Raw genomic sequence first — 24,868 nt, 5'->3', positions numbered from 1 at the left:
GATTTTCTCTGCCACGTGATGGCTGGGTGTTGTGTGCTGTCCTTAGGTTAGTTAGGTTTAAGTAGTTCTAAGTTCTAGGGGACTGATGACCATAGATGTTAAGTCCCATAGTGCTCAGAGCCATTTTTTGAATCTGTAGTTTTAAACAAACAACAAATTGTAGCCGAGATGTATTGTCATGAAGGGATCAAATTCCGCGTTAAGGGCGGTCTGAGCTGCATTCTCAGTTCAGAACCAATCTTATTGACATACAGAAGCTCAGATAAAAGATGGAATAAGGGTCCTGTGACCCTACATAGCTTTTGTTTCATCACTAGAAATAAATAACAGGTATAAGAAAGATTACTGGTGATGGAGTTTCTACATGTCGCCACTCCAGACTTTATTGTGGTTCAACCTGACGTCTACTTGGCAGAGAAAGAATATCATCTTTAATGTGAATTTCAGACCCCACTGCCGTTATATCTTCTTCACTTGGCGTAGCCAGAAGAGAATGGAATCTTTCTCTCCCTATCAAAAATCATTGACAAAAGTGGGAATCGAACCCCGACCATAGGTATAAGAAACTATGATCAGTCCAACAGACCACCAAATCCTCTTTTCTGTGACTCATTTTTCTATCGTAACACTGTTGCGCCACACTGGATGAGAATTCTCACACACAGGTTCCCTGTAGTAAATTGCAGCATGTTCAGTAAATTCATTTACTTGGTTGACCGAATCACCATGAACTAGCTGCCTCGGCTTCCCAATGCATACATTCGACTCTGTTTTGTAATCACCGAAATAAAATCACGTAACTTCCACCCACACAGAAGTTCCAACAGTGTAGGATGCAGAAATATAAATATAATGTGTTCCTTTCCACTTGAGCTATTCTGTTGCGCTATCTGTTTGTAAAAAACGTTGTGCAGAGCAACAGAAAAGCTGTAACTGTTCCTCTCAGAAGTCTAGACACGGCCATTTGCATTACCTCGCAGCGATGTGGTATGTAGAAGTTCTGGAGGACTCTTTGTTCAGCTCTGGAGGTGTTGTTACTATGTGTCAGCTAGTAGTGTAATGGTAAGTGTCGTCCACCATCGCTAAGATGTCGCGAGTTCAAATACATTTACTGCTGAAGTTACCAATCTAATGGAACTTTGAACATAATTCCCTTCATTTCTCCACCCAAAATAGTCGCATGTGGAAAAAGGGATAACTTCTGGGACATTTTGTTCTTTTTAGGTTTAATAGACAGCCAGGCAGGAGATACATCTCGAAGCTTTTGAGTTATGTATGGGGAGAGCGCATCGTGCCCAAATACGTCAGAAAAGTATTTTCTACATTAGCTGTCGTGTGGTAGTGGCGTTTTATTCTTCTTCAAATATTGTTTGACAGCTTTAACTCAGATCAAGTTTTCTACATGCATTGTTGTTGTTGTGGTCTTTAGTCCTGAGACTGGTTTGATGCAGCTCTCCATGCTACTCTATCCTGTGCAAGCTTCTTCATCTCCCAGTACCTACTGCAACCTACATCCTTCTGAACCTGCTTAGTGTATTCATCTCTTGGTCTCCCTCTACGATTTTTACCCTCCACGCTGCCCTCCAATACCAAATTGGCGATCCCTTGATGCCTCAGAACATGTCCTACCAACCGATCCCTTCTTCTAGTCAAGTTGTGCCACAAACTTTTCTTCTCCCCAATCCTATTCAATACAGCCTCATTAGTTATGTGATCTACCCATTTAATCTTCAGCATTCTTCTGTAGCACCACATTTCGAGAGCTTCTATTCTCTTCTTGTCCAAACTATTTATCGTCCATGTATCACTTCCATACATGGCTACACTCCATACAAATACTTTCAGAAATGACTTCCTGACACTTAAATCAATACTGGATGTTAACAAATTTCTCTTCTTCAGAAACTCTTTCCTTGCTATTGCCAGCCTACATTTTGTATCCTCTCTACTTCGACCATCATCAGTTATTTTGCTCCCGAAATAGCAAAACTCCTTTACTACTTTAAGTGCCTCATTTCCTAATCTAATTCCCTCAGCATCACCCGACTTAATTCGACTACATTCCATTATCCTCGTTTTGCTTTTGTTGATGTTCATCCTATACCCTCCTTTCAAGACACTGTTCATTCCGTTCAACTGCTCTTCCAAGCCTCGTGCTGTCTCTGACGGAATTACAGTGTCATTGGCAAACCACAAAGTTTTTATTTCTTCTCCATGAATTTTAATACCTACTCCGAATTTTTCTTTTGTTTCCTTTACTGCTTGCTCAATATACAGATTGAACAACATCGGGGAGAGGCTACAACCCTGTCTTACTCCCTTCCCAACCACTACTTCCCTTTCATGTCCCTCGACTCTTATAACTGCCATCTGGTTTCTGTACAAATTGTAAATAGCCTTTCGCTCCCTGTATTGTACCCCTGCCACCTTTAGAATTTGAAAGAGAGTATTCCAGTCAACATTTTCAAAAGCTTTCTCTAAATCTACAAATGCTAGAAACGTAGGTTTGCCTTTCCTTAATCTTTCTTCTAAGATAAGTCGTAAGGTCAGTATTGCCTCACGTGTTCCAGTGTTTCTACGGAATCCAAACTGATCTTCCCAGAGGTTGGCTTCTACTAGTTTTTCCATTCGTCTCTAAATAATATTGTCCTCAAGTACATCGCCCTTGTATAGACCCTCTATATATTCCTTCCACCTTTCTGCTTTCCCTTCTTTGCTTAGAACTGGGTTTCCATCAGAGCTCTTGATATTCATACAAGTCGTTCTCTTATCTCCAAAGGTCAATTTGATTTTCCTGTAGGCAGTATCTATGTTACCCCTAGTGAGATATGCCTCTACATCCTTACATTTGTCCTCTAGCCATCCCTGCTTAGCCATTTTGCACTTCCTGTCGATCTCGTTTTTGAGATGTTTGTATTCCTTTTTGCCAGCTTCATTTACTGCATTTTTATATTTTCTCCTTTCATCAATTAAATTCAATATTTCTTCTGTTACCCAAGGATTTCTACTAGCCCTTGTCTATTTACCTACTTGATCCTCTGCTGCCTTCGATACTTCATCCCTCAAAGCTACCCATTCTTCTTCTATTGTATTTCTTTCCCCCATTCCTGTCAATTGTTCCCTTATGCTCTCCCTGAAACTCTGTACAACCTCTGGTTTTGTCAGTTTATCCAGGTCCCATCTCCTTAAATTCCCACCTTTTTGTAGTTTCTTCAGTTTTAGTCTACAAGTCATAACCAATAGATTGTGGTCAGAGTCCACATCTGCCCCTGGAAATGTCTTACAATTTAAAATCTGGTTCCTAAATCTCTGTCTTACCATTATATAATCTCTCTGATACCTTTTAGTATCTCCATGGTTCTTAAATGTATACAACCTTCTTTCATGATTCTTAAACGAAGTGTTAGTTATGATTATGTTGTGCTCTGTGCAAAATTCTACCAGGCGGCTTCCTCTTTCAGTTCTTAGCCCCAATCCATATTCACCTACTATGTTTCCTTCTCTCCCTTTTCCTACACTCAAATTCCAGTCACCCATGCCTATTAAATTTTCGTCTCCCTTCACAATCTGAATAATTTCTTTTATTTCATCATACATCTCTTCAATTTCTTCGTCATCTGCAGAGCTAGTTGGCATATAAACTTGTACTACTGTAGTAGGTGTGGGCTTCGTATCTATCTTGGCCACAATAATGCCTTCACTATTCTGTTTGTAGTACCTTACCCACATTCCTATTTTCCAGTTCAATAGTAAACCTACTCTTGCATTACCCCTATTTGATTTTGTGTTTATAGCCCTGTAGTCACCTGACCAGAAGTCTTGTTCCTCCTGCCACCAACTTCACTAATTCCCACTATATCTAACTTTAACCTATCCATTTCCCTTTTTAAATTTTCTAACTTACATGCCCTATTAAGGGATCTGACATTCCACGCTTTGATCCGTAGAATGCCAGTTTTCTTTCTCCTGATAACGACATCCTCTTGAGTAATCCCCGCCCGGAGATCCGAATGGGGGACTATTTTACCTCCGGAATATTTTACCCAAGAGAACGCCATCATGATTTAATCATACAGTAAAGCTGCATGCCCTCGGGAAAAATTACGGCTGTAGTTTCCCCTTGCTTTCAGCCGTTCGCAGTACCAGCACAGCAAGGCCGTTTTGGTTATTGTTACAAAGCCAGATCAGTCAATCATCCAGAGTGTTGCCCTTGCAACTACTGAAAAGGCTGCTGCGCCTCTTCACGAACCACACGTTTGTCTGGCCTCTCAACAGATACCCCTCCGTTGTGGTTGCACCTACGATACGGCTATCTGTATCGCTGAGGCACGCAAGCCTCCCCACCAACGGCAAGGTCCATGGTTCATGGACGGGGGGGGGGGGGGGGGGGGGGGTATACATGATGCATGTAATCAATAAACTGCATGTGCATCGTTAGACTTTTATAGATAACATCAGAGAATTCACATATGTCGGTGATGATTAATTTCAGTCTCACGTTTACTATTGTTTCAGCAACAATAAAGGAAACCTTACGAAAATTGTGCACTGTATTATAAGAAATGCAATAAGGTGGAGGTGTTGAGACTATGTGTCAGCTAGTAGTGTAATGGTAAGTGTCGTGCTCCATCCCTACGGTGTCGCGAGTTCGCCGATAGTCGAGCACAACAAAAAAATAAAAAAAAAATCTGTGTGTGTGTGACAGAGAGAGAGAGAGAGAGAGGGGGGGGGGGGGGGGGAGAGAGAGAGAGTGTAAAACATTGTTGCAAAGAAATTGAATCATGGTATGGAAAAAAATCTTTCATTTAAAGTGACACTTTCCACAGCATTACGAAATGTCGTATTCATGATCTATGAAACAATAATTAATCTAATCTAATGTAATCTAATCTAATAACATCATATTGATGACTAGCCATGAATAGTCATGAATTACCGAAATTTTTGCGAATACCAGCAACCAAATCTAAACTTTAAAATAAAAGACGACAATTTTTGTAACAAGACCCTTTCGTCCCTGTTAGCTGACCACGAAAGATGTCTGATATAGCTCCATTCTGAAGTAACAAAGTGTGCATGCATTTAAAGGTAAAGTGCATGAGGTGAAGTTCTGTGACGGAGATACGAACCCAACACGTAATCGGATTGTTAACTAAGAAAAATCAAATGTTATGTATCGGTTTTACTTACGAACTGCTAGGTGTTTGAATCTAAAATAAGGATACAAACTTTTGTGCCTAAGCGACAAGCGAACTGCACACCTACCGTGCATCCACGAATATAGCTTAAGTATCAGTTGCTTACTCACCAACAGTAAGATGTGTGTGATCAGAAACAACGACCCCTATTGCTGTTGTTGGAAACACATGGACAGACATTAAAAATGCACGTTAATTTTCACTAGCAGGTGGGTGTGCACTTGATAGGGCCTGAAATGAAATTATGAATATTTTTGTACTTTGGAGGAGACCTAGAGAAGGTTGCAGTCTTAGGAAAAGGAACGAAATGATTGAACTATACAGTTCTGAGAGATTCAGATGCTCGAAAGAGAAGATACGAATTCGAATCACAGCTAGAACTTATGGACAGCGACTAAGTGTAAGGTCAATCAGTCGGATGCGAGTTTCGCAACTGTGAAATACTTTCCTACATTATGGAAGCGAATATTAAATTTGAACTAATATTGCGAAAATTTTGTACTTGGATAGCTTAGAACGAAAATCTTTCTGTTTATTTCAAAGGAAAACAATTGATTTTCTGAAACATTGTCTGTCATACACAACTTGAAACAGGTCATGCCGACCAACTCATGTGGAAGAACTGACAGCGACATATATCGGAAGGCAGTTAGATCTCTTATCTTTTGGTTTGGCAGTACTCGATAGCCATTTCTAGCTGCAAGTAAATGGAGAAAGGCAGCGCGTTTTTGTTATCAAGTAACGTCTTCATCAATTACCTTAGTTTTACTGTAATCTACGAGTAGCTGCTGATGTTTGATATTAACATGAAAAGGATTCCGTAGACAGGGAAAGTACCTGTTCTTGGGAAACTACTTCTATAGCACGTGTGTTCCAGCAGTGGTATGAATAAAATGATAGTAATAATGACGGTAATAATCGAATTATCCAGTAACTTCACACTTCCCAGTGGATTTTCTCGAACTAAGAAATTTGCTCCATTTGTGAAAATTCAAACTGACTTTACTTCGAGCCTATTATGCATAGAAGTGTCTTTACATCCTGCTGACATGAGAATGGCATAATCTCCGCGTCATAAGCTTCCTTCTACTTAATCATTTAATAGACTCGCATTTTTTCCACCGTGACTAATTTTGTACGCTAAGCACATCATGCGTTTCAGCACACTCTTGAGGCTGGGAAATATAGCCACAATGGTCTGGTGGAACGAATTATCACTGCGTGGGTTCAGGAATTTGCTTTTAAGAGGCATAAACAGATTTATTTTACCTCTGGTAACCTCAAGAGGAAGACGTTATAATCCGTAATCCGCATTAAACATCAGGTTCCTAAATTACCAACTGGGCAGAGCGGCTTTACGCTGGGTAATGACACAGCGGAAGTCATGGCAAACACAAATACAGTCGCCAGTAAACTTACTTACATTAGAACATTTTATTTTATTTAATGAAACAATAGCCATTTAAAGGAACAGGTCTCTTAATTTACTTGAACTTGATGGAACTAGAGACGTTGAAAAATTTGGCACTGGACTGTGATTCGAATTCGTATCTCCTCTTTCGAGGATGTGAATCTCTCAGGACAGTATAGTTCAATCATTTCGTTCCTTTTCTTAAGACTGCAATCTTCTCTAGGTCTCCTCCAAGTACAAAAATATTCATAATTTCATTTCAGGCCCCATCAAGTGCACACCCACCTGCTAGTGAAAATTAACGTGCATTTTTAATGTCTGTTCATGTGTTGTCAACAATAGCAGTAGGGGTCGTTATTTCTGATCACACACATCTTACTGTTGGTGAGTAAGCAACTGATACTTAAGCTATATTCGTGGATGAACGATAGGTGTGCAGTTCGAATGTCGCTTAGGCACAAAAGTTTGTATCCTTATTTTAGATTCAAACACCTAGCAGGTCGTAAGAAAAACCGATACGAAACATTTGATTTTTCTTAGTTAACAATCCGATTACGTGTTGGGTTCGTATCTTCGTCACAGAACTTCACATCATGCACTTTACCTTTAAATGCATGCACACTTTGTTACTTCAGAATGGAGGTATATCAGACATCTTTCGTGGTTAGCTAACAGGGACGAAAGGGTCTTGTTACAAAAATTGTCGTCTTTTATTTTCAAGTTTAGATTTGGTTACTGGCATTGGGAAAAATTTCGGTAATTCATGACTCTTCATGGCTAGTCATCAATATGATATTATTAGATTAGATTAGATTACATTAGATTAGATTAATTCTTGTTCCATAGATCATGAATACGACATTTCGTAATGCTGTGGAACGTTTCATTTTACATGAAAGATTTTTTCCATACCATGATTCAATTTCTTTGCAACAATGTTTTACACACACTCTCTCTCTCATTCTTTTTTATTTCTCTCTCTATATATCTCTCTCTCTGTCTCACACACACACATTCTTCTTTTTCTTTTTTTCTTTGTTGTGCTCGACTATCGGCGAGGCACGAAAACGCCTGTGAATAACTTTCAAAGTTTTGAGTATACTTACGAAAGAAATATGAAATGAACTATGAGAGTTACTGATTTACGATGCTTGGTTTGCAGTCAGTTCTGAGAATTATTAGTAACTGTAACTACGCTCCAGTCCCTAAACCTAGTTACAGAAATGCGTATCAGACGCATTACGTATTCCAGGCCGTAGTAGCTGCGACTTGGAGACATCAGCTATGGTCACTTCCCGGCCCGCTGTAAGATCACATCGGTTCGTCTTCTTCCTGCTGGTACTGAAACTGAGACTTGGCAACAAGGCAACGTATGTTTGGCAGCTCTGTGATCGACGAGTTACTTCCTTGTGTGCACGGAATTAAGCCTCAAATTTCACTTGATTTTACCTGTCATTTCCATTGATTAATCTCAGTTATTATCGCTTGAGGTGTAACAAAAGATTGTAAACTTACGGTTTTCGGCCCAGGGAAGTCGTTGTAGGTGGAAATCGCAACCAGTCTCGTCCTTTAAATAGCGGTTTATGAGTTATAGCCACTATTTGCCTCGTAACTGGAAGCTAAGACACATACCTCTTCTACAGCTCTGTGGTAACGTGCTGACCTGTGAAAAAGCGTCTCTTATGGTTTGCAGTTCCATTCTCACTGACGAACGTTTTTACCCCCTCTGTGAAAGAGCTACAAGCAGTCAGATCAAACATCAATAAGGAAATTGCAAGAAAATACTTTCAGCTCATAGTGCAATAGTGAAAAACTTACAATGCTGCACAAGAGGTAACGCCTCTTTCCGCTGCTGACAAGCAAATTCTGAGTTTCTAGAAATACATAACTATATTTATGAAATTTGCAAACCTCCTGAGTATAACACAGCATACCAATTAAACACAGACCCAATTAATATCTAAGTGAGTAGTATTCTACTAATTCGTGTCGATAGAGGCATGCTTGCGTACAGATACTCACTTTTATTCAAACAGACTTTCGTTGTAAGGTTATCGTGGGTAGTTTTATTGCATTTCTTATAATACAGTGCACAATTTTCGTAAGGTTTCCTTTAGTGTTGCTGAAACAATAGTAAACGTGAGAGCGAAATTAATCATCAACGATATATGCGAATTCCCTGATGTTATCTATAAAAGTCTAACGATGCACATGCAGTTTACTGATTACATGCATGTAGAAAACTTGATCTGAGTTAAAGCTATCAAACAATATTTGAAGAAGTATAAAATGCCACTACCACACGATAGATAATGTAGAAAATACTTTTCTGACGTATTTGGGCACGATGCGCTCTCCCCATACATAACTCAAAAGCTTCGAGATGCATCTCCTGCCTGGCTGTCTATTAAACCTAAAAAGAACAAAATGTCCCAGAAGTTATCCCTTTTTCCACATGCGACTATTTTGGGTGGAGAAATGAAGGGAATTATGTTCAAAGTTCCATTAGATTGGTAACTTCAGCAGTAAATGTATTTGAACTCGCGACATCTTAGCGATGGTGCACGACACTTACCATTACACTACAAGCTGACACATAGTTACAACACCTCCAGAGCTGAACAAAAAGTCCTCCAGAACTTCTACATACCACATCGCTGCGAGGTAATGCAAATGGCCGTGTCTAGACTTCTGAGAGGAACAGTTACAGCTTTTCTTTTGCTCTGCACGGCGTTTTTTACAAACTGATAGCGCAACAGAATAGCTCAAGTGGAAAGGAACACATTATATTTAAATTTCTGCATCCTACGCTGTTGGCACTTCTGTGTAGGTGGAAGTTACGTGATTTTATTTCGGTGATTACAAAACAGAGTCGAATGTATGCACTGGGAAGCCGAGGCAGCTAGTTCATGGTGATTCGGTCAACCAAGTAAATGAATTTACTGAACATGCTCCAATTTACTACAGGGAACCTGTGTGTCAGAATTCTCATCCAGTGTGGCGCAACAGTGTTACTATAGAAAAATGAGTCTCAGACAAGAGGATTTGGTGGTCTGTTGGACTGATCGTAGGTTCTTATACCTATGGTCGGGGTTCGATTCCCACTTTTGTCAATGATTTTAGATAGGGAGAGAAAGATTCCATACTCTTCTGGCTACGCCAAGTGAAGAAGATATAACGGCAATGGGGTCTGAAATTCACATTAAAGATGATATTCTTTCTCTGCCAAGTAGACGTCAGGTTGAACCACAATAAAGTCTGGAGTGGCGACATGTAGAAACTCTATCACCAGTAATCTTTCTTATACTAGTTATTTATTTCTAGTGACGAAACAAAAGCTATGTAGGGTCACAGGACCCTTATTCCATCTTTTATCTGAGCTTCTGTATGTCAATAAGATTGGTTCTGAACTGAGAATGCAGCTCAGACCGCCCTTAACGCGGAATTTGATCCATTCATGACAATACATCTCGGCTACAATTTGTTGTTTGTTTAAAACTGCAGATTCCTCAACGTCTCCACATATTATACGTGAATGGGTTATGTATTATCAAGCTCTATCATGAGAACACCTATCTGCTGGTGGATAATAATTTTGATTTTTAATGATTTTTCATACATTGGCAACACTAACGATATCTGACGTTTTTGACTCCCAGTGGGAGACAGATCTATTTGCGAGATCACTGTAAGTTAAAGATGTTATTCCGAGCTGCTGGTGCAGAAAAATTGGGTAGCTGACGTCTCTTTGTGTGTAGTCAACAACGATATGTGTGGGGCTCTATTCCCAGTGAGCACTGAAATCTTCGTCATATTATTTCTAGTTCAAACATGCTCACATGTCGCAGCTGGTGCAACAAACCCATATTTAACGTTCGTTGTCTCTAGAGTATAACAGCGATAGGTGCCAGGTTGGAGTCCTGGGAAGGAAAAAATTAATGTTTCATCTCGTCATTTCAGTTGAAACATATAGCTACTGCCAAGAAAATCCGATATGTCACAGTTGGTTGTGCTTCGATATCAATCCGATTAGGTTCTGGGTTCGAATCCCTGTCCAACACTAAGCTTTGCCTCACTGCCTTTCAAGTAAGTTACTGGTGAAGAAGCAATATTTAACATCTCTCGTAGTTCGGTAACAGGGACAATAGATGCTGGCTAGGAATTCGCGTCCGTTAAAAAAGTTTGCGTTTTGTAATTTAAAGTTGATATTTGCTAACTGATACTATCTAAATTAGAGATATATCACTCTCTATATGCCTAATCAGGAATGACTATTAGTTTGCGTGAGCCACGAACTCCTTGCTTAGTCTGCCTGACCTGGGTTTGAATCCATATGCAGAACGAGACGGTACGTCGTGTCATTTGCAGTTCATACATATTCTCAGCTAGCTGCTCGTGGATAACTCAAATTTGTGTTAAATAATAAATACTGTATGTTACTTTGAAGAGGAAATCATGAATACGACGAACTTACTACGTGCATTACCTATCTGACGCAGTAATGAGAGTGGTAACATTTCAGTTATGTCATTTATTGCAGTAAATGTGAGCTTACAAGCATTAAGAATAGTCTTGTCTGTGATAAGGTGTTCCCTGATATTTGTAGGATCGTGGTATTACTTTACATCTTGAGTTACTGCGATACAGAGCAGTGTTTTCTAGTGGTGACATGTTGGAACCATTTTCAATAGTCAAACGACTGTACCAAGGAGCGATTAGAGGACCTGCTAGACAGCCGCGTTATGCCGGTTGCATGCGAATCAGGCGAAATGCAGTTCAGGTCGTTCGGATACTTTTGAGCACGACTGTATCTTAACAACTAAGCTTCAGCAAGGAGCATTAGCGATGATATCATAGGAGGAAATGTTGTTCAACCTTAGTAGGGACAAGATCTGACTATTTGGAAGTAGGGTCTTAGAGTCTGAACAGTGTACCGAGACAAACTTCCGTCGCAATGTCCACAAACGTGACGTCAGATCCGCCTAGCAATAGCGATCTGAACGCCTATTGGATGAAAGTTTGAATGTGTGTATATATATGTAGGGAACGAGAGAAGTGTCCTTATTGGCTGAGGGAGAAAGGGTGGTCTCTCCTGTCCGTCGGGAAAACAGGGCGAGTTAGTCGCGAGGAGCCACTCAAAACGCACGGTCGAGTAACCAGGGCGGCTCTAAAAGAACGGTCGCGAGTGCATATTTCAGATGTTAAACAAGACATAAAGTGATTAGTTATCAGAACGCCACGTGTCGTGGGCAGTGTTTATCATTATGCGAAATCAGAAAACTCTGTTAATGTGTCTAAAGGCTCGAATATAACGGCGTATTGCAGAGCCACCACTAAACACTCCACTTCACAAGCATCACCACCTACATGGAACCTGGCGACCGAGCGCTACTACTGTGCTACAAGGGACTTACTGAAGCAGCAAGACACCAGGTTAGTGATACGGCCCAGAGAAGTACTTCCTACAATGCCAGTGAGAGTGTTGTAACTTAGCAATGTTTAATATGCAGCGGTGTGGTATTGCTTATACATACAGCATCTTTGGCTGGAAATCGTTAAAGCTGCAGTGAATATAGAATTTCGTATGATATTATTTCTGTCATTAGGGAGAGCCTGTCCATTCCTGACACATACACTATGACTTCACACATACAAGAGTAATGATGTGGTGCTTTAGCAATGACAAATAATTCGTGCACTTGGTGCATTGTGATTACCTGAGGGCATAATGATATTAATGTTGATGTTGATGTTGACAAGATGTGCCGTGGTATGACATGATGCGATGTTGAAATGACATCGGGAGCAGTGGGACTGGGCTCTCGCAACTAGATAATATTTTGGTAAAACACTAAAAATGTGTAAAAGTACATAGATTTGTGGAAAATACGGAAAACCGTAAAAACCTGGGAAAATACGAAAAACTGTGGAAAATACGGAAAAGTACCCAAAATCGGTGAAAAAGTTACACGGTGGAATAATGAGAGAACTTACCTCTCTGCATATGTGCGGTTTCTGCTTGTGTCTCGTTAGACGGTCATTACATAAATTTAGTTTGTTATTTACAAATAGACGTGGATTGATGTGACTTAACATAATTACAATAATTTGTTATTAACAAATAAACACAGTCGCATCCTCTCCCTACGCTGTACAGCTTCAGAGTGAGCCCCGCCCATTCAAGTGCCCCAGTTACGAAGATAACGATGGGGATCGGTTGCTTGAAACTCATTTTACCGCGTGAGGGGAGGTGTGGGGATGGGGGAGAGGGGGAGTGGAGGGGCAACTCTCATCAACTGCTGGTGGTTCCCCGTTGTAGAGAAATGGGGGTGACCATGGATATAAGTCGCCCAAATGTGTAACCTGATACTGGATAGAATTTTCAGTGATCATGGAATAAGGTCGTTGTCTCGCCTCACACTGGCACTGCTGACCTACCGCTGGCCTCTCAGCTAAAGGGGTGGAAAATGATAAATACGCGTTCTAAAACTACCGATTTACATCATTTCAGGCTCAGATGAAGAATTTTACACATCAACGGAAGGAATATGTTTCAGAAATGTGAATTGTAATAGTTGCTTATAATAATTATTTATATTCCTCTTGTATCTGTCTTTACTAGAGGAAGAATCAACAGAACTCGGTAGTGTACGTGACATTTGAAACAGTCGTTCTACGATCTGAATATCTTCATTCATCTCGTTAGTTTTTGTCTTGTAATGATAACAGGCGTCACTCATCGAAGTATCACATGAATAAACTAAGTGTAACCTGTCTGTGAGTAGAAAGTGCCGCGGTGATTGAAGCACTGCACTGCCACTTCGCGAGAGTGAAATTCAGACCTCCACACATGTTTTACTTAAATCGATAAAGCTTAATGTCGTGTTTTTCTTCTCCACGCAACACTACCGTTTCCTTTTCCATTCCTTGCGTAAGCTGAGTTTCCTTCGATTCTTATCGCCTCGATCTTGAAAGGGTAACGAACTCTGTAGTTGCTAACGATGATGTTGTTACTAACGTTTAGGCATCGTAAGAACTGTATGTAAATGGAAATGACCGTTTAAAAGTGTTTACTTCGCAATTTTACGGCCGTCAACTTCTGACATGGATAATTTCTCTGAATAATCGTTCTTAAAATTACGTTTCTTTCCTTTCATAAAGTCTACATCCTCAAATTTATAAACTTCCTTTGTCGAGTTTAACGCTGAATGGTAATAAGCATCGGTTTTACAGCCCACGGAATTACGAGATAATTGCCATTAATGTGAACCGTTAAACATTAAGCTGATTTCCCGCTCAGATATACGGGATCGTGTCGTCATTATTCGAACAGTGGTAACACACAGCTGCGGTTGCTTTGTGGAACTCAATGTCCTACATAACAATACCAGACGGTACTTTTCATACAAACCTCATGCCACAACCTTCGGTGATAGTAATAAGCCACACTTATGTTCCATTAATAATTAAAACCCAGTACTCCTTCATCGCGTGTTTTCGGTAACGAGCCTTCTCATACTTTAACATAATTGTCAGTCGTCATGTTTAGTCTTCCATGCCAACATTTCTCGTAGCGAAACATCTAAACTCTGTTCTCCATCTGCGGTGAGCCTCAAGAAAACGTTGTCCAGCTCTCACTCGTTTACTTGGTGATTTCTGTTTCTTCTAACGAACAAAATTCTTTCTGAAGCAGCGTCCTTCAGAAACCATTTCGAAACTTCTTGAAAATTCGAAGCACTCTTTCGGTAGCGAAGTGAAATCAGGCGCTCCAACACAGCACGTTGCTTTCTTCGTGAGAGTTTACGCTGCTGTAGCAGGTGTTTTCTCTGGAGTTACATTCCTCCCGCCCAGAAAATATTTTACACATTTCAATCTTCGTCGTTTGTGTCGCTATAATGTTGTCAGACCCCCAACTACTAGAGTAGGCTCCACACAAGAAGGCCCCTCCCCTTTTTGTTCGTACGGAAAGTAGTACCACTTCTGTAACAATACTTGGAGAAATTCACTTCCTTTGCGGTAGTAAAATGTCAGCAACCTTGACACGCAAAGGAATTTTCAGTATTATCGTAATCCTTAGGCGACAAACAACACCGGGAAGGGCCTTCTTGTGTGGAACCTACTCTAGTAGTTGGGGGCCTAACAACATTATAGCGACACAAACGAGCGATTCACCTTCACACGGTTACTTATTACACGTGTTTGCCGCTCTCTCCATATGTAAGCAGAGATCAGGTACTCCTCATGTGTTCATTATTGGTATTGTCGCATAAAGTAATCTAAATGTTGACCTTGTCAGCTGGTAGACGTTGTAAACCAGAGCTGGACACCCAATGAAGCAGGACGAATTACATCTGACTTTACCGCAACACACTCCCTTATTTTAGGCTACTGTATTTCACGTCATAGCGAGTCGTAGGTATTTCCCACTACATTTTATTAAAATTTTCCACACAGAAAAAAGTTACAGTACTTACGCAGAGACATAGCGACTTGCAGAGCTTGAACTAACTTGGAGAGCTGCGTCTTGGATTGAAGATTGCGACAACAGCACATAGGTAGTAACAGTAGCGGCTATGGTGGTGTAAATACGTTTCATTTAGGATTGTTTTCAAAATAGCCCCTTTCCTGTGAAAGGTGAAACGTAGTCACAACTTTCTGCTTCTGCACTCAGATGCTGCAGCCAGTGTATGCATACGTCAAATATTCTGAAACAGAAAAATATGCAAGAGTGAAAGGTGTCTAAACTATAAAAATATACTACATGAGAAAACAGAACTAGAGGGATGAATTATACATTGATTTAACATTTTATTCGGCACACACAGAAGTATTGTGAAGACAAATTATTAAGTTACTTACACTGAAGAGCCAAAGAAACTAGTACAGCTGCCTAACATCGTGTAGGGTCCCTGTCAGCAAGCAGAAGTGTCGCAACACGACGTGGCATGGACTCGACTAAAGTCGGAAGTAGTGCTCGAGTGAAATGCTCCATGAATCCTGCAGGGCTGTCCATAAAACTGTAAGGTGGCTACAATTTCGCACCTTACAAGCACTCATCTACATACTTTGCCGTGATTTACAACTGGAATAGCCGGCCGATGTGGCCGAGTGGTTCTAGGCGCTTCAGTAAGGAACCGCGCGACCGCTGCGGTCGCAGGTTCGAATTCTCCCTCGGGCATGGATGTGTGTGATGTCTTTAGGTTAGTTAGGTTTAAGTACATCTAAGTTCTAGGGGACTGATGACCTCAGATGTTAAGTCCCATAGTACTCAGATCCTTTTGAACTATTTGAACAAGCGGAAATAGGTATCATTTGATAGGTCATACAACGCATATAGGAACATTTAAAGAAGACTGGCATTGTCCCGTACACATTTTAAATAGTTGTTAACGCTTATTGCATGAAAGAAGACGGAGCGCCTTTAATATCAAATGAATGATTGCCTATACCAGTAGAAGTTGGAACACCAGTGGAAGTGAAACGGCAGGCGTAAGTCTAGCCCTGGGTGAAAAAGCCCACACAGGTGTGTTGGTCCTGCTTGACACAGAAGTGCCAAGACGGACGGTCTGGACACCTGAGCCCGGAATCACAGTACAGCGGCGGCCGGCTAATATTGTAGTGGGGCCGAAAGGATAACCGGATAACTCTGAAAATCTTGGATCTTCATTCCATCCTTGTGGCTGCGGGGTTCGCATTTCCTGTCTTTAGAACACAGGAGAAGACAGTATTAGGTTATAATAGTTAGAGGACCGCCCTCTGCCGTCCTAGTGTTTGAAAGAGTTTTATTTTGTGGCTTGGGTCCTTCCATCATCGCAAACGTGTACGAGAACCATCACTCCGACGCACGGGGCGCAGTACATAAGGTGATATTGCTAATTGCTTCGGCTTATTGGGGATATAAAGCTAAACAGCTGTGATCACGTAAATTTTATTTCCACTGAGGTTGCACGCTACTGTACATCATCTTTGAAAGTAGTGCTACTAGTGTTTATCATTTAGTAGTTACTAGTTCCCTTAACCATTCATTTTCGTTTATATTGTAATTTATATGTTAAAGAGCAAGAACAAGGAGATAATATCACCACTAAGAGATCCTAAGATCTGCTTCAGGAGGCAGTCACACAGGGCCAAACCTTCACTTTTGATTTCAGTATTTCCGTTGCGCACATTAATTTTACACCCACCTGGAGCAGCATCTTGGAAAACCATAAGAGTTCAAGGGGGTGGGGATATTGTTGAACAGCACGTAGCGAGGCAATCCGAGATATACTGAATAATGTTCATGTTTGGTGAGTTTGGTGGCCAGTGGAAGCGTTTAAACTCAAAAGAGTGTTCCTGGAGCAACTCTGTAGCAATTCTGGACGTTTGGGGTGTCGCACTGTCCTTGTGCACTGTCCATCGGAAAGCACAATGGACATGAATGGATGCAGGTGACCAGACAGGATGCTTACGTACGAGTCACACGGCAGAGTCCTATCTAGGCGTGACAGGGGTCTCATTACACTCAAACTGCACACGCTGTACACTATTACAGAGTCTCCACCTGCTTGAACTGTCCCCTGCTGACATTTAGAGTCTACGGATTCATGAGGATGTCTCCATACACTTTGAAACGAAATTTATAGGACCAGACAAAATGTTTCCAGTCATCAGCACCACAATATCGGTGCTGACGGGAACAGGTGAGGCCTAAAGCCTTGTGTCGGGGAGTCAGCAAGGCTATGCGAGTTGGCCATCTGATCTGAAAGTCCATATCGATGATGTTTCGTTGAATGGTTCGCACGCTGACACTTGGTCCAGCATTGAAACTTGCAGCACTCTGAAGAACGGTTGCACTTATGTCACATGGAACGATTCTCTTCATTCGTCGTTGCTCCCGTTCTTGCAGGATCTTTTCTCGGTCGCAGAAGTGTCGGAGATTTGATGTCTTACCGGATTCCTGGTACTCACGATATACAAGCGAAACGGTCGTACTGGAAAATCCCCACTTCATCGTTACCTCGGAAATTCTGTGTGACATCGCTCGTGCGCCGACTATAGCACCAGTTTCAAACTCACGTAAATCTTGATAACCTGCCATTGTAGCAGAAGTAACCGATCTAACAACTGCGGCAGACACTTGTTTTCGTATACAGGCGACCGCAGCGCTGTATGCTGTTTACATATCTCCGTATTTGAATACTCACGCCTCTAACAGTTTCTTTGGAATTTGAATGTAAATTAGATCTACACTTGTCAACCGAAACATGACGACTACCCATCGCTACACTGGATGCCGCTTGGTGGCTTGACGGGCGCGTGATGCGGTAGCAAAAGTATGTAAGCGGAACAGACAGGGGCGGGAGATTACCCAGTGAAGATACGGGCTGCAAAACGAAAAATCCATTGAGATAAGCGACTTTGACAAAGGGCGGATTCTTAATACGCAGACGTTTTAACGAGTATGTCGAAAATTGTGAATCTGGTCGAATGTTCGCGTGTTACTCTCGTGCATCAACGAAAAGATGTAGAACGACAGTGAAACTACCTCTGGGGGTTAGGTGGTTCGACGTCCCCGACTATTCACAGAACGAGGGCTTCAAAGGTTGTCTGCTCTGTAACGTGGCACACACGGCGGTTTGGGGCGTCTCTGCAGAAAGAAAACAATGTTAGTGAACGCACAAGTGTTTCGGAGCCGACTGTTCGTCATACATTGTTGAACATGGAGATTCGCAGGAGGCCACTCCTTCCTGTTGCCTTGTGAACCAAGCGAAATCGTTAATTACGATAGAAATGGATATGGGACCATCGAAACTCAACCGTCGATCAATGGAAACGTGTCGCCTCTTCGGGTGAATCCCATTTTTGCTAAACTTGGTCGTTGGTCGTCTCCACGAACGCGGTCATCGAGGTGCACGGCAGCTCGAAACGTGCATCGCGCCACGGACACACAGTGGTGGGAGCATTACACTGCTATGGGAAACATTCTCCGGCGCTTGCATGGCACCTTCAGTACTAATCGAAGACACGCTGACAGCTGCGAACCACCTGCATCCCCTCACGCTTGACATCTTCCCCGAAGGTAATGTAATCTTTCAGCAGCATAACTGGCCTTGTCTCGGAGCCAGAACCGTGTTATACTGGTTCGAGGAGCATTAGAGTCAACTCACGTTCTTGTCTTGGCGACCGAATTTGCTTGATTTAAATCCTATGGAACCCGTCTCGGTCACTATCGGGTACCATCACCGAGTACGCAAATGAGCGACCCGTTATTTACACGGATTACATGACCTGTGCGTAGAAATCCGATGCGACATACCTCCACAAAACCACCAACAAATTGTCGGATTCTTGATATGTAGAATCAGTGTTGTATTTTGTTCCAAGACAAAAGACAAACAAACAAGCTGTTAGGCAGGTAGTTATAATGTTTTGTGTCCAACATAGTATATAGTCATATGATCAATTTTACAAACATTGTTGAGAAATACATTACGTTACCTGTATCATCGTCCATAAACATAGCACGTATTCCAGATAAAAGTGCTACAGTGTTGTTCCTGTGGCTGAAAAATTTTTGCATTTTGCACTATTGCATGTGAAATGAAATCAAATAATCGTATGGCATTGATGGTCAGAAGTCCCCAACTGGGGAAGATCGGCCGCCGAGTTTCTTTTCAGTCGACACCATATTGGGCGACTTAGGTGTAGAAGATGATGAAATGATAGTGAGGACAACACGACAACTAGCTCCCGAGTGGAGAAAATCTCGAACCTGGGCCCGCTGCATGGCAGTCAGAAGCGCTTATCGTTTACTTGTTTTTTACGGAAAGGACCGGCGGTGCGGCAGTGGCTCGAGGGGCAGAGTGGCGGGGGTCGAAAACTGAAGCCTGGCCAAGGTGACCACTCATCGCCACTGAGCCACTATGTCGCAGGAAACTGAGAGACGTAGGAACCAACTGAAGTCTAAAGTCTTTTTTATTTCGTTTTCTGTTTATTTTTACTACATTTTTTTTCACTATTATTATGAAATAATGGGGAGCGTACGTTACCTGTGTCGAATAAAAGAACCAGAATACTGGAAAAATAAATAAATAAAAAATAAATGCGTTTATGGCGCTCTTTCCTATCCACAGAGGTCGTCGGGTTGAACCGATCATAGGCAGCTGCAACTCAGATACTGCCGGAGGGTAGGGTGAGTGTCCTCAGCTCCCGGTACTTCCCAACTAAGTGGGGGTGTAACAAGGCCCTCGAAGATAGTTGGCAAATAACAGGCGGTAACATGGTGTGTGTTCGAGCAATGTTTGGACTGTTTCGAAATAGTTTCAGAAGTCGAGGCGGGAATCATCCACTCCTTTACCCACGTATGGCATGATAATTATTTGGCGGTAGGAAAATATGTGTCTTCCGGGTCAAGGAATATTCGCGATTCGATGGCATCAGGTGGCACTTGATGCAGCAGGAAGTCATTTGCTGCACGAATCGCTGTAAAGACAGGTGAGAAATGATCCAGCTGGCCGACCCAGCTGCTGAGACAGACGCAGGTAGGACTTCAGGTAAGCTGCGTGTTAGGGATGCGCTCCATCCGGTCCACTTTTTTCTTTTAGTATTCATACACAAGGTAGCACTCACATCCAGATATTGACGAGTCCGAGGCCACTTTCCTATGGAGACAGTAAGAGTCTCTTTACAGACTTTAAACATGGAGCCAACTGTAAGATAGCAGCCAAGAGCCGCCTGAAGGTTGCGCACAATCGGTGTCAGCAGAGGGAGCAGCTACATGATGCAGACCAACGTTGATACTACATAACGGTTGAGGAAGTGTCGCGTAAGGCTGTCCTGGTGGCACAGCAGATTCTGACGGATGTCGTTGCGATGGGTAACAAGCGGCAGAAATTGTTGATAATGTGTGTGTGACGGTGGGGGTGACGGTAATGTCCAGATATCAGAAAGTCCACTAGAGCGCCAGGGCTGCCACCTCACGTTCCTGCAGGCCTTGTCTAGCGTATATCACAGAAGATTTGGCCAATTTCATTGCAGTGCCTACGGCAGCTCCATAATACATAACCAATTGGAAGACTGCTTGAACCTCAGAGTCAAAGTGGATGAGGAGTAAGTTTTCATCAAGATGTGCCCAGGAACAAAAGGTGTGTAGGGGAACGGTGAGTCCTAAAATCTCAGTCGACAGGCCCCCAACGAGAGGCTCCAGGGCAATAGCACAGAGTGTAGAGAGGGGGTACACTTGCCGAAATGAGCGGCGGTTGGATACTGGCACTGACAAACGTCTGTTGCTTGTACTCAGAAGCTGGCACCACGTCAAGGTGCTCGAGGTCGTCGATGAAGGGAGGTGGAATGCCCGTGCCGACTATCACTGGAAACAGAAAATGGTGCTGCACTTTATCGATGGCACTATCGAAACGTATAGCGACGACCGCCATGTGGAATTTGCAGGTTGGCTCCATTGCAGTTAAGTCACAGCATTCGAGTGTGGCAGTCTGTCGGTTCACCTGCCCCCCCAGGCGTTGTCTGCTCTAGAGAAAGGACGTGAGGGAGTATAATTCGGAGATGCATTGCCAGTAGGAGGGCAAAGATCTCGCAATCTGCGTAGAGAAGGGTAATCGGTCGATGTTTCATAACCGTTGAACTGTGACATGTCTTTTGCGTTGGAATGACAAAGGTGGATGGGACTTGTTGATCAGATGTCATCAGTTCCATCAATATAGTTGTCCTCCACGATGCCATGAGCTCTCAGAAGGCCTCATAAAATTCAATTGGTAAACCATCAAAGTCGTCGATTTTGTCTAGTGTGACCACCACTGTTAAAGCACACACCTTTTTGTGGTTGAGGATGCATGTGACGTATTGCTAGATGGAGTCGTGTGCACTGAATTCAGCGTCCTCTTCGTTGTAAGTGGTTTGGTAGTGTTTGATGAATATATTGACGATGTCAGTCTGATTGGTCACCCGCAGGTCAGATGGCGTGACCAGAGTGTCGATGAGCTGGCGACCACACCACAGTTCATTGGACAGTATGTGATGCATGGACCGAATTTCCAGTGCCACCTGGTCATAGCATCATGTCGATATCGCGACCCCCAGTAGTGTACAGCATGGCAGTTCAATTATCGTCAGCTTAGCTCTGTGCCTTTCCATCAAGTTGTCTGGAGTTCGCAGCTTCGCATCCAGACCTTGGAGGATTACAGTAGAAGTGGACGATGTTGTGATACCATTCGACCAAGTCCTTTCTGTACCACATCAGTGCCCTCTGGATCACTGGTTTGGTAGAGTCCATTCACGATGTCAAGACTGAGACATAGCTGGGACGGTGTCACTCACAGGCTGCCCATATTTCGCTGACTTGCTGGCGGCAAGCATTCAGTTTCTAAGGCACAAAAAATGGTTCAAATGGCCCTGAGCACTATGGGACTTAACATCGATGGTCATCAGTCCCATAGAACTTAGAACTACTTAAACCTAACTAACCTAAGGACATCACACAACACCCAGTCATCACGAGGCAGAGAAAATCCCTGACCCCGCCGGGAATCGAACCCGGGAACCCGGGCGTGGGAAGCGAGAAGTCTAAGGCACATGGCAGGGCCATACTGATTGGGGAAGAACCGTGTACGTGTATGTGCAGTGGACAGAAAATCCAGTGGCCAGCGTTCAGCGCCCTGTTTCACAGATATAAAATCCCACGAGCAGGAGGTCCTCCACTATTAAACGTCGTTTCTGGCATGCAGAATAGTGTGGTGCCTGACTTTTGGATGTACAATACGGTTAAAATCACCTCCCAGCAGGCAGTGTTTGTCTCGCCATAAAAACAGGAGGACGCTGTTTTCATGATAAAACTGGGCCCTTTCATGCTGTTGGTCTGTGCCGATGGGGTGAAGGCATCAGTTGAAGTGCATCCCCACGGCAATGAGTGCTATACCCCTAGCTGATGCAAGGAAGGTGACATCAGCAACAGGAATACACTCACAGACATAGATGGCTAGTCCATGGCCCATGGGACCACCTGCGGAGGTGTGGGTGGCAAGCATTTTATATCTGGGAGACTGTCCATGTGAACTTCTTGCAGGAGGGTGAAATCTGTATCAGAAGCCCATAACCATAAGGTGGATTTTCACCGGTGAACTGATATTGCTGCGGTTCATTGCTATCTGATAGACCTGGTGGCTTACGCCTGGAGTTTGCCACGACTTCAGTAGAAAGATGTGGACGTCATGGTAGAACGTCATTCCACTGGCCCCCTAGGGTTGAGGAGATAGTGTGATCAGTGGTGGGGCATCGACGACGCAAAGCCGCATATTCGGTCCTGCCCCTCGACCTCTTCTTCGTCCAAGTCATATAGGTGGGTGCTGGTGTGTGTCTACGTGGTCTTCTGAAGATTGAGCAGTGGTTTGTGATGTGATATTGGCAGAACTTTAAATAGTTCGGCGTTCTCACAGTGCTGTGGTGGGACAGTCGCAGTCTCGTAGACGTCGCCACACTCACATCGTCTCCTTCTGCGGTGGCGGTTTCGTGGGTGTCTTTCGGATTCTCAGCGGCCTCGCCTTCAGCCTGCAACATCTCCTCTTGGCTGGAGATGGTTCGGCACCTTCTCTTTGGACGTTCGGACCTTTCGGAGAGTGGTGTTTCCTCGTGCGACCTTCTATGTCCGACGACGGCCTGGGAGAAAGCCCGCATAAGGAAAGATGAACAAGACGATCTCCAGCTTCTTTCCGAGGACTGGAACAGTGATCGGCAGTGTCGGCAACGTCGGAACGGGGTCGACGGGCAGCCAAGGCGGCAGACATCTCCATAGTGCTATGGTCTGGCTCAATTGTAGCGTCCAGGCGTCGATGCGATGAGGCAGGGAAGTGAGAACAGCGGCGTAGGTCACCGGCAGCACCATTATTTGAGACGTGGATTCCCCGTCGGCGGCTTGAGGGTGCGTAATACACCTTTGTAGGTATTCAGATCGAAGGTGGCATTCTTTGGCGTACCCAGACAAGTCGAAGTTGGCTGCCGTATAAGATTATTGCACGACATCCACCGATCTGTAGTTACTCTGGGAGGTAGCTTCGGAGGTCTGTGATGGTGTATCGGACGCCGTTTGGGATTAGACATATCCATTTATGTGCAGTATGGCCGTGGATAATAGCGTGCAGCCCGAGCGCTGTGTCAACATTCAGTGCTGGCACGTAGGAAACGCATATCGTACACATGCCTAAGAGAGTGTCGTCGACAGTGACCTACCTGACATCGACTTCAGCAGCTGGACGGGCTGGCCGAGCGGTTCTAGGCGCTACAGTCTGGAACCACGCTGCCGATACGTTCGCAGGTTCGGATCCTGCCTCGTGCATGGGTGTTTGTGATGTCCTTAGGTTAGTTAGGCTTTAGTAGTTCTAAGTTCTAGGGGACTGATGACCTCAGAAGTTAAGTCCCATAGCACTCAGAGCCATTTGGACCATTTTTTTGACCTCAGCATGACAGAAGCGGAGTCCCTGTTTGGTCTTACATAGAATGATTTCGCACACAGCATATTTGTCGATTTTAATAGACACGGTGCTGTTCACGATCAACAAGGTGTTTCTACGATGTCAGTGAGCGGGATCTTTGGTTCATCTCGCAGAAAACGCTCCACCTCGAACGCCTTGGGTAGGGAGTAGTGTTGCAGAAAGCAAATCGGAATGTACGTTTTTGGTAACGATCCGCCACGTGTCACAGACGTTAAGCCGGCACACAAGTGACGGCCGTCAGAATGTAAACAAGGCGAGCTGTCGTTCCACACATCGAAATACAACAGCGCGTCCACATTGGCGCCCTTCAAAGGCAGACTGCACCACTCAGCTGAGGGGGTGGATGTGTTTGTGAAATGTCTTCAAACAATTCCTTTTTGAGACGAAGCACAAAGCCAGTCGACTAACCGTGACGGGAAACTCTAAATCATGGCTTTTCATCCATACACTGGCCAGTGACCAAAACTGTCATGTCATACATCATTCTCTGGTAGAGGCGCTCCTGTTTATTTGTTCTTCTGGACTTGTCCATCCAGCAGTCAAAGGTAGGCTTCGTCTTTCCAGAAAAGATAATTTCAGTTGTAATGTCCGAGATAAGAATTCGCTAACACATTTTCTTAACAACTCCAACTCCTCTGTTTTCCATTTATAAGCAGTTTTCATTGTACAATACAAAATAGCACCACAAAATCGAATGTAACTGTGTTACAGCAGTAACTGATGCTCACATAACCTTGGAAAATGTGTGATAAAGATCCAGACTATTCAGAAACTTA

This window comes from Schistocerca americana, chromosome 5 (assembly GCF_021461395.2).
Source record: "Schistocerca americana isolate TAMUIC-IGC-003095 chromosome 5, iqSchAmer2.1, whole genome shotgun sequence".
Classification (NCBI taxonomy): Eukaryota; Metazoa; Arthropoda; class Insecta; order Orthoptera; family Acrididae; genus Schistocerca; species Schistocerca americana.
Note: the sequence above shows the minus strand (reverse complement) of the source record.